At 25.0% G+C, this 11,902-nt stretch overlaps 2 non-coding genes across 2 annotated transcripts; both read right to left on the bottom strand.

Annotated features, from left to right (window-relative positions):
* Positions 1-4,192: 4,192 nt before the first annotated feature.
* On the bottom strand, positions 4,193-4,311 carry LOC123304189. The gene has a single exon (XR_006536233.1). It is a non-coding gene; the product is annotated as a 5S ribosomal RNA (ribosomal RNA).
* A 6,368-nt stretch (positions 4,312-10,679) lies between these two features.
* On the bottom strand, positions 10,680-10,798 carry LOC123304188. Its single transcript, XR_006536232.1, has one exon. It is a non-coding gene; the product is annotated as a 5S ribosomal RNA (ribosomal RNA).
* Positions 10,799-11,902: the final 1,104 nt, after the last annotated feature.

Here is an 11,902-nt window from a genome sequence, read left to right as displayed (position 1 = left end):
CTTAACTTATGTATTTAGAAAATTTATAATATTATTTATATAATTGACATAAAATCTTATAAATTGAAATTTTATTAATATGTATCAAAAGAAGAGAGTAACGTATTGATATAATATCAAAGGATACTGATTATTTAAATAACGAATACGTCATATATTGTTTGTGTAACAAAGTTCACTTGGCCATCTAGTTGAAAATAACATTTTCAATAGAAAGTTTATATGCTTTTTTTTTTCTTTAATTATTAAAAAAATAAATTGAAATTTAATTCAATCAAATTTTATAATAATTTTTAAAAAATTTTTCCTTTTAAAAAATATTTTGTGATGTTGTGATAATATGTATTAATACAAGTGCATCCTGATACTTTTATCTCTAGTAAAGGTATGAGTATCATGAACAGTTTTGTTATCTAATGATATTAATTTTGATAATATTTTGTGTATATTCTTATAATATTTTGTCTAAATATCATCATAATACAATATTATTTTGATAATATTTTATGAATATTCTTATAATATGTTACCTAAATGTCATCATAATATGATGAATTATTTCCATAATAACATATAAAAAAAAAAAAAAAAAAAAAGAATCATTAATTTATAATTATTTAAATTGATTCTTTAAAAAAATATTATAATATATTATTTATAAAAATAATTTTTACTCTTATTTTAAATAAATTTGTGGCCTTTTATTAAAAGGCCTATGATCGATGTATTATTATTATAAAAATTAATGCAATGTTTTTAATTTATGCTTTCTTTTCAGTTTTCTTTGGTAATAACACTGCTTGAATGTTTGGTAATACACCACCTTGAGCAATTGTTACACCAGATAATAATTTATTTAATTCTTCATCATTACGAATTGCCAATTGTAAATGACGTGGAATGATACGTGTTTTTTTGTTATCACGGGCAGCATTACCAGCTAACTCGAGAACTTCTGCAGCCAAATATTCCATAACAGCAGCCAAATATACTGGGGCACCAGCACCTACTCGTTCAGCATAATTTCCTTTTCGTAATAATCTGTGAATTCTTCCAACAGGAAATTGTAATCCTGCTCGGCTTGATCTTGACTTTGCCTTTCCCTTTACTTTACCACCTTTACCTCGTCCAGACATAGCGAATAAATTTATTTAATTAATATTTTTTTTTGTAAATATAATCACACAGATGTGTACGTTACGGGGATTGTAACATAAATGTTTAAAATGTTATTTGGGTATTTTAATTTATAATATTTATAAAATATAAAACTTTAAAAATAAACCAATCACCTTATAGTATTATTTCAGCCAATCAGAGAGTAGTATTCATTTTTATTGTTATATCCATCTTCGCGTATATAATACGCTAGTTGTATACACGACACGCTCATACATATACTGACTGGTGTTCTGTAACTATCTGTGTATATTAATTGTTTGTAACAATGCCACCAAAAACAAGTGGAAAAGCAGCAAAAAAAGCTGGCAAAGCTCAAAAAAATATATCAAAGAGTGATAAGAAAAAGAAGAGGAAGCGCAAGGAATCATATGCAATTTACATTTACAAAGTATTAAAACAAGTGCATCCTGATACTGGTATCTCTAGTAAAGCTATGAGTATCATGAACAGTTTTGTTAATGATATTTTTGAACGTATTGCTGCTGAAGCATCACGTTTAGCACATTATAATAAACGTTCAACAATCACAAGTCGGGAAATTCAAACCGCAGTTCGATTATTATTACCTGGTGAATTGGCAAAGCACGCTGTTAGTGAAGGTACTAAAGCTGTTACAAAATATACAAGTTCAAAATAAATAAATCGAAAATATTATTTAATTGATAACATAAAAATACATCAACATATAAAAACGGCTCTCTTTTTAAGAGAGCCATCAAATTTTTTAAATAAGAGTAAATTATTTTTATATATACAAAAAAATTAAATAAACAATTATTAATATCATATTTAATATAAAATTTTATATATTAATAGCTTGAATATATCTATTATTAGTATATCAATATTATTAATTTTAAATATAATAAAGGATATCGCGGAATATATATCGTAAATCAATGTAATGCATTTGCATTACATTACCTTTATTATTTTCATTTTACATTTACTACTTGTTTATGTACGCTTATAATTATTAGAAAAATATTTTTAATAATTTTAAAAAATAAATGAAATAATAAAAATTTAATAATAAATTATTTATTGAAAGTATAAAAAATGGTATAGCAAAATCTTTATTTTCTTTGATTAAGGCGAAATGTTTTATTAGTTATAAATTCGATAATCTCCTATCGATACTTGTTACTCTTAACTTGTATATATAAAAAATATAATAGTATATTAATTTATAATAAAATTTTTTCAAAAATTCAATAAGTTATTGTAAAATAAAATAGATAATATACAAATTATAATTTATTATTGCAGATATATTACAATAAAAAAAAAAAATAAAAATATTTGGTAATGTATGTTATAAACAAAATAATTTGTTGTAAACAAATTATATAATATGTTATATTTATTAACAAATTTATTTACTCTTATATAAATAAAATTAGTGGCTTCCCAAAAAGGAAAGCCTGTTTAAATTTATCGGATGTATTAAATATTCTTTAATAAATTTACTAAATATTTTAAGTAAATTATTATATTTTCTTAACCTCCAAAACCATACAAAGTACGACCTTGTCGTTTTAATGCATATACAACATCCATAGCTGTAACTGTTTTACGTTTTGCGTGTTCAGTATATGTAACAGCATCCCGAATAACATTTTCAAGGAATACTTTAAGTACACCACGTGTTTCTTCATAAATTAAACCAGAGATACGTTTTACTCCACCTCGTCGTGCTAAACGACGAATTGCAGGTTTTGTAATACCTTGGATATTATCACGCAAAACTTTTCTATGACGTTTTGCACCCCCTTTTCCAAGACCCTTTCCACCTTTTCCTCTGCCAGTCATTTTAATAAAAAATTATTTACAATATTTTAACGAACGGATAACACGTGTGTTAACCTCACAAGTATTGTAATGTATGTGAGCGCCGGTACAATTGTGCCTTTTTATATAAAGCATTAAAGATTTTTTAAGCCACGCCTATACAATTTGATTAGTCCATACTCTGATAGCTATCCAATAGGATATGACAACAAAAATTTTGAAATTTCATATAAATATAAATACAACACATTTATTTCGCATTTAAACATTTGACTTTGTAGTATCAAATTGTCGAATATAATTTTTAAAATTGTGTGTTTTTTTGTAAAAACATTATTATTTGAAAATGGCTAGAACCAAGCAAACTGCACGTAAATCAACTGGTGGTAAAGCACCAAGAAAACAATTAGCAACGAAAGCTGCACGTAAAAGTGCACCAGCAACTGGTGGAGTAAAAAAACCACACAGATATCGTCCTGGTACAGTAGCTTTACGAGAAATTCGTCGTTATCAAAAAAGTACTGAATTGTTAATTCGTAAATTACCATTCCAACGTTTAGTACGTGAAATTGCACAAGATTTTAAAACCGATTTACGTTTTCAAAGTTCAGCTGTTATGGCATTACAAGAAGCTAGTGAAGCCTATTTAGTAGGTTTATTTGAAGATACCAATTTATGCGCAATTCATGCAAAGCGTGTTACAATTATGCCTAAGGATATACAATTGGCAAGACGTATTCGTGGAGAACGTGCATAAGCGTTTTAAATGACAATTTAAAAAAAAAAAAACAAATAAGAAATATTTTCGGTCCTATATATAGGACCAACATATATTATTAAATAAGAGTATATTATTTTTATTAAAAAATATATATATATATATATATATATATATATATATATATATATAAATATAAATTATTGAAATAAAATTAAACATTATTAAAATTTTGTTATAATTATAAGCGATTGCTATTTCTAAAAATAAATAAATTTCATAAAATTTATTTATTTTATATTCATTTGAAATATTAAAAAAACTTCTCGCTTTAAAGTAACCATGATATGAGTTATAAATGCAATAAAATTTTATACAAAAAATAATATTTATTTGTTGATGAATAATATAAAAGGTTTACATTTCTAAATAACATATATTTATATATGGTGTGTAAAAAAAAAGAAAAGAAGAAAAATAATTTATATTTTTAATATAAAAAGGCAACCGCACACAGTGTTCCCAAGCGGTCACCCATCCAAGTACTGACTGTGCCCAATGTTGCTTAACTTCGGTGATCGGACGAGAACCGGTGTTTTCAACGTGGTATGGCTGTTGCCAGTAATAAATGAAAATTTTTACAAATATATATTTTTCATAAATATCATTAATATTAAAGTATATTATTAAAATTTTCAATGAAGTAATCAATTTAAATATATACTTATTTATTATACCATATATTTTAAATAAAAATGCAACCGCACACAGTATTCTCAAGTGGCCACCCATCCGTGGTACTGACTGTGGCAAATGTTTCTAAACTATTATTTTATAAAATATTTATACAAAAAATAATTTACTCTTATCAAATATTAATTTGTGGCCTGTATTAAGGCCTATGTTATTTTCATTTTTTAGCAAAAATAATGAAATATTTCAATATATTATTAAAGTAACAGATCATTTCTTTTTTGGTGCTGCTTTTTTAATTTTTGTAGGAGATGATTTGGCAACAGAAGCTTTCTTAGCTTTTGGTGCTTTCGGTTTACGAGCAGGGCTACTTTTGGCAGCGGATTTTGTACTTTTTGCTGGTTTTGCTTTAACTGGTGCTTTTTTTGATGCCGCTGATGATTTTGCAGTAACTTTTTTAGCAGCAGTTGATGATGATGGAGTCGCTTTTTTTGCTTTAGGCTTTTTGGCTGCCAATGATGTAGTTGTGGCTTTCTTTTCTTTTGGTGCCCGTTTACTTTTAGCACTCTTTGCTGAACCTTTTGCTCCACTTTCTTTTTTGGATACTTTTGATTTAGCTGAAGAATTAGATGAAGCGGAAGCAGCCAATTTGAATGAACCAGATGCACCTTTACCTTTAGTTTGTACCAAGGCTCCCTCAGTTACAGCAGCTTTTAAATATTTTTTAATAAATGGTGAAATTTTATCAGAATCCACTTTATAATTTGCAGCTAAATATTTTTTAATTGCTTGTAATGATGAACCACCACGTTCTTTTAAATTTTTAATTGCGTTAACAACCATTTCTGATGTACGTGGATGTGTTGGTTTTGAATGTTGTTTTGTACGTTTAGCACCAGAAGCTGTTGCTTTTTTTGTTGGTGTTGTAGAAGCAGCAGTAACCGCAGTTGCTGCAACAGCTGTAGAATTTTCTTCGGCCATATTTTTTACTTTATAAAAATAATGTATTTATTATAAATATTTAAATGATAAAATATAATAATTCTATCAAATAAAAAATAAAGGTTTTCAATTATATCATTATTCACAATAATATAAGTCCCTATGTAAGTCAAAGTACCATGTAGAAAACACATAAAAATTAAATAGTATTTCTAATTTACTGTCGTAGTAAACATGATTTATTTTTTCAATTTCTATAATATATAAAATAATAAATTATAAATTTAATAATAATATTTATTTTATAAATTAAAATATATTTAATTTTTTTATTAACAATTATTAATAAACATAGTTTAATATTAATTATTTCAATCATACAAAACAATAATATTTTTAAGGTAAACTTAAAAAGTATATATTTTTATTTTTTATTTAATATCGATTTATTATAAATTATTAGTATATAAATAATTAAAAAATTTAATATATAAATATATATATTATAGTATAAGATTTCATTTTTAGAAAAACTTTTTTTGTCAATAATGAAAACGTATTATTATGAAATGTGTTAATCGAACATTGACAAAATATATTTCATTAGAAAATACTTTTATTTATGCATTAATATCAATAATTAACTATTAAATTAATTTTTTCATAATTATATAAAGAAATTTTATACTGATATAAGTATTTATATATTATAATATTTATTTTAAATATAAAAAAATTTATGACAAAATATATTATTAGAGTATTTGTTGAGATTAATATAAGATTATTTTAAATAAGAATTAATTTATATAATTATTAAAATATTATTAATTTTATGTTATGTAATTTTAATAAAAATAAATAATAATAATAAATATAAAAATTTTTTAACAATTTAAATTTTATATGATCTAAATAATTTTGTTAAGTACGATATGAGAAATCATTGTAAGCTTCGTTAAGAAACTTTGTAATATAAAATAATAATAATAATATTAAATATATAAATAAATAAAATAAATTTGATACATATTTTTGGTTCATTCTGTGTATAAATCAAAGGATACCGAATAATTGGTAACGGATGCGATATATTATAGTATCGAGTATTAAAACATAATATATAAATTTATCTTGTTATTCAAATTTTTTGTTACTTAACTTATGTATTTAGAAAATTTATAATATTATTTATATAATTGACATAAAATCTTATAAATTGAAATTTTATTAATATGTATCAAAAGAAGAGAGTAACGTATTGATATAATATCAAAGGATACTGATTATTTAAATAACGAATACGTCATATATTGTTTGTGTAACAAAGTTCACTTGGCCATCTAGTTGAAAATAACATTTTCAATAGAAAGTTTATATGCTTTTTTTTTTCTTTAATTATTAAAAAAATAAATTGAAATTTAATTCAATCAAATTTTATAATAATTTTTAAAAAATTTTTCCTTTTAAAAAATATTTTGTGATGTTGTGATAATATGTATTAATACAAGTGCATCCTGATACTTTTATCTCTAGTAAAGGTATGAGTATCATGAACAGTTTTGTTATCTAATGATATTATTTTGATAATATTTTGTGTATATTCTTATAATATTTTGTCTAAATATCATCATAATACAATATTATTTTGATAATATTTTATGAATATTCTTATAATATGTTACCTAAATGTCATCATAATATGATGAATTATTTCCATAATAACATATAAAAAAAAAAAAAAAAAAAAAGAATCATTAATTTATAATTATTTAAATTGATTCTTTAAAAAAATATTATAATATATTATTTATAAAAATAATTTTTACTCTTATTTTAAATAAATTTGTGGCCTTTTATTAAAAGGCCTATGATCGATGTATTATTATTATAAAAATTAATGCAATGTTTTTAATTTATGCTTTCTTTTCAGTTTTCTTTGGTAATAACACTGCTTGAATGTTTGGTAATACACCACCTTGAGCAATTGTTACACCAGATAATAATTTATTTAATTCTTCATCATTACGAATTGCCAATTGTAAATGACGTGGAATGATACGTGTTTTTTTGTTATCACGGGCAGCATTACCAGCTAACTCGAGAACTTCTGCAGCCAAATATTCCATAACAGCAGCCAAATATACTGGGGCACCAGCACCTACTCGTTCAGCATAATTTCCTTTTCGTAATAATCTGTGAATTCTTCCAACAGGAAATTGTAATCCTGCTCGGCTTGATCTTGACTTTGCCTTTCCCTTTACTTTACCACCTTTACCTCGTCCAGACATAGCGAATAAATTTATTTAATTAATATTTTTTTTTGTAAATATAATCACACAGATGTGTACGTTACGGGGATTGTAACATAAATGTTTAAAATGTTATTTGGGTATTTTAATTTATAATATTTATAAAATATAAAACTTTAAAAATAAACCAATCACCTTATAGTATTATTTTCAGCCAATCAGAGAGTAGTATTCATTTTTATTGTTATATCCATCTTCGCGTATATAATACGCTAGTTGTATACACGACACGCTCATACATATACTGACTGGTGTTCTGTAACTATCTGTGTATATTAATTGTTTGTAACAATGCCACCAAAAACAAGTGGAAAAGCAGCAAAAAAAGCTGGCAAAGCTCAAAAAAATATATCAAAGAGTGATAAGAAAAAGAAGAGGAAGCGCAAGGAATCATATGCAATTTACATTTACAAAGTATTAAAACAAGTGCATCCTGATACTGGTATCTCTAGTAAAGCTATGAGTATCATGAACAGTTTTGTTAATGATATTTTTGAACGTATTGCTGCTGAAGCATCACGTTTAGCACATTATAATAAACGTTCAACAATCACAAGTCGGGAAATTCAAACCGCAGTTCGATTATTATTACCTGGTGAATTGGCAAAGCACGCTGTTAGTGAAGGTACTAAAGCTGTTACAAAATATACAAGTTCAAAATAAATAAATCGAAAATATTATTTAATTGATAACATAAAAATACATCAACATATAAAAACGGCTCTCTTTTTAAGAGAGCCATCAAATTTTTTAAATAAGAGTAAATTATTTTTATATATACAAAAAAATTAAATAAACAATTATTAATATCATATTTAATATAAAATTTTATATATTAATAGCTTGAATATATCTATTATTAGTATATCAATATTATTAATTTTAAATATAATAAAGGATATCGCGGAATATATATCGTAAATCAGTGTAATGCAAATGCATTACATTACCTTTATTATTTTCATTTTACATTTACTACTTGTTTATGTACGCTTATAATTATTAGAAAAATATTTTTAATAATTTTAAAAAATAAATGAAATAATAAAAATTTAATAATAAATTATTTATTGAAAGTATAAAAAATGGTATAGCAAAATCTTTATTTTCTTTGATTAAGGCGAAATGTTTTATTAGTTATAAATTCGATAATCTCCTATCGATACTTGTTACTCTTAACTTGTATATATAAAAAATATAATAGTATATTAATTTATAATAAAATTTTTTCAAAAATTCAATAAGTTATTGTAAAATAAAATAGATAATATACAAATTATAATTTATTATTGCAGATATATTACAATAAAAAAAAAAAATAAAAATATTTGGTAATGTATGTTATAAACAAAATAATTTGTTGTAAACAAATTATATAATATGTTATATTTATTAACAAATTTATTTACTCTTATATAAATAAAATTAGTGGCTTCCCAAAAAGGAAAGCCTGTTTAAATTTATCGGATGTATTAAATATTCTTTAATAAATTTACTAAATATTTTAAGTAAATTATTATATTTTCTTAACCTCCAAAACCATACAAAGTACGACCTTGTCGTTTTAATGCATATACAACATCCATAGCTGTAACTGTTTTACGTTTTGCGTGTTCAGTATATGTAACAGCATCCCGAATAACATTTTCAAGGAATACTTTAAGTACACCACGTGTTTCTTCATAAATTAAACCAGAGATACGTTTTACTCCACCTCGTCGTGCTAAACGACGAATTGCAGGTTTTGTAATACCTTGGATATTATCACGCAAAACTTTTCTATGACGTTTTGCACCCCCTTTTCCAAGACCCTTTCCACCTTTTCCTCTGCCAGTCATTTTAATAAAAAATTATTTACAATATTTTAACGAACGGATAACACGTGTGTTAACCTCACAAGTATTGTAATGTATGTGAGCGCCGGTACAATTGTGCCTTTTTATATAAAGCATTAAAGATTTTTTAAGCCACGCCTATACAATTTGATTAGTCCATACTCTGATAGCTATCCAATAGGATATGACAACAAAAATTTTGAAATTTCATATAAATATAAATACAACACATTTATTTCGCATTTAAACATTTGACTTTGTAGTATCAAATTGTCGAATATAATTTTTAAAATTGTGTGTTTTTTTGTAAAAACATTATTATTTGAAAATGGCTAGAACCAAGCAAACTGCACGTAAATCAACTGGTGGTAAAGCACCAAGAAAACAATTAGCAACGAAAGCTGCACGTAAAAGTGCACCAGCAACTGGTGGAGTAAAAAAACCACACAGATATCGTCCTGGTACAGTAGCTTTACGAGAAATTCGTCGTTATCAAAAAAGTACTGAATTGTTAATTCGTAAATTACCATTCCAACGTTTAGTACGTGAAATTGCACAAGATTTTAAAACCGATTTACGTTTTCAAAGTTCAGCTGTTATGGCATTACAAGAAGCTAGTGAAGCCTATTTAGTAGGTTTATTTGAAGATACCAATTTATGCGCAATTCATGCAAAGCGTGTTACAATTATGCCTAAGGATATACAATTGGCAAGACGTATTCGTGGAGAACGTGCATAAGCGTTTTAAATGACAATTTAAAAAAAAAAAAACAAATAAGAAATATTTTCGGTCCTATATATAGGACCAACATATATTATTAAATAAGAGTATATTATTTTTATTAAAAAATATATATATATATATATATATATATATATATATATATATATATATAAATATAAATTATTGAAATAAAATTAAACATTATTAAAATTTTGTTATAATTATAAGCGATTGCTATTTCTAAAAATAAATAAATTTCATAAAATTTATATTATTTTATATTCATTTGAAATATTAAAAAAACTTCTCGCTTTAAAGTAACCATGATATGAGTTATAAATGCAATAAAATTTTATACAAAAAATAATATTTATTTGTTGATGAATAATATAAAAGGTTTACATTTCTAAATAACATATATTTATATATGGTGTGTAAAAAAAAAGAAAAGAAGAAAAATAATTTATATTTTTAATATAAAAAGGCAACCGCACACAGTGTTCCCAAGCGGTCACCCATCCAAGTACTGACTGTGCCCAATGTTGCTTAACTTCGGTGATCGGACGAGAACCGGTGTTTTCAACGTGGTATGGCTGTTGCCAGTAATAAATGAAAATTTTTACAAATATATATTTTTCATAAATATCATTAATATTAAAGTATATTATTAAAATTTTCAATGAAGTAATCAATTTAAATATATACTTATTTATTATACCATATATTTTAAATAAAAATGCAACCGCACACAGTATTCTCAAGTGGCCACCCATCCGTGGTACTGACTGTGGCAAATGTTTCTAAACTATTATTTTATAAAATATTTATACAAAAAATAATTTACTCTTATCAAATATTAATTTGTGGCCTGTATTAAGGCCTATGTTATTTTCATTTTTTAGCAAAAATAATGAAATATTTCAATATATTATTAAAGTAACAGATCATTTCTTTTTTCGTGCTGCTTTTTTAATTTTTGTAGGAGATGATTTGGCAACAGAAGCTTTCTTAGCTTTTGGTGCTTTCGGTTTACGAGCAGGGCTACTTTTGGCAGCGGATTTTGTACTTTTTGCTGGTTTTGCTTTAACTGGTGCTTTTTTTGATGCCGCTGATGATTTTGCAGTAACTTTTTTAGCAGCAGTTGATGATGATGGAGTCGCTTTTTTTGCTTTAGGCTTTTTGGCTGCCAATGATGTAGTTGTGGCTTTCTTTTCTTTTGGTGCCCGTTTACTTTTAGCACTCTTTGCTGAACCTTTTGCTCCACTTTCTTTTTTGGATACTTTTGATTTAGCTGAAGAATTAGATGAAGCGGAAGCAGCCAATTTGAATGAACCAGATGCACCTTTACCTTTAGTTTGTACCAAGGCTCCCTCAGTTACAGCAGCTTTTAAATATTTTTTAATAAATGGTGAAATTTTATCAGAATCCACTTTATAATTTGCAGCTAAATATTTTTTAATTGCTTGTAATGATGAACCACCACGTTCTTTTAAATTTTTAATTGCGTTAACAACCATTTCTGATGTACGTGGATGTGTTGGTTTTGAATGTTGTTTTGTACGTTTAGCACCAGAAGCTGTTGCTTTTTTTGTTGGTGTTGTAGAAGCAGCAGTAACCGCAGTTGCTGCAACAGCTGTAGAATTTTCTTCGGCCATATTTTTTACTTTATAAAAATAATGTATTTATTATAAATATTTAAATGATA

Source organism: Chrysoperla carnea (genome assembly GCF_905475395.1).
Source record: "Chrysoperla carnea chromosome X unlocalized genomic scaffold, inChrCarn1.1 SUPER_X_unloc_29, whole genome shotgun sequence".
Taxonomy (NCBI): domain Eukaryota; kingdom Metazoa; phylum Arthropoda; class Insecta; order Neuroptera; family Chrysopidae; genus Chrysoperla; species Chrysoperla carnea.
Note: the sequence above shows the minus strand (reverse complement) of the source record. Positions and strands in the feature narration are given on the sequence as shown.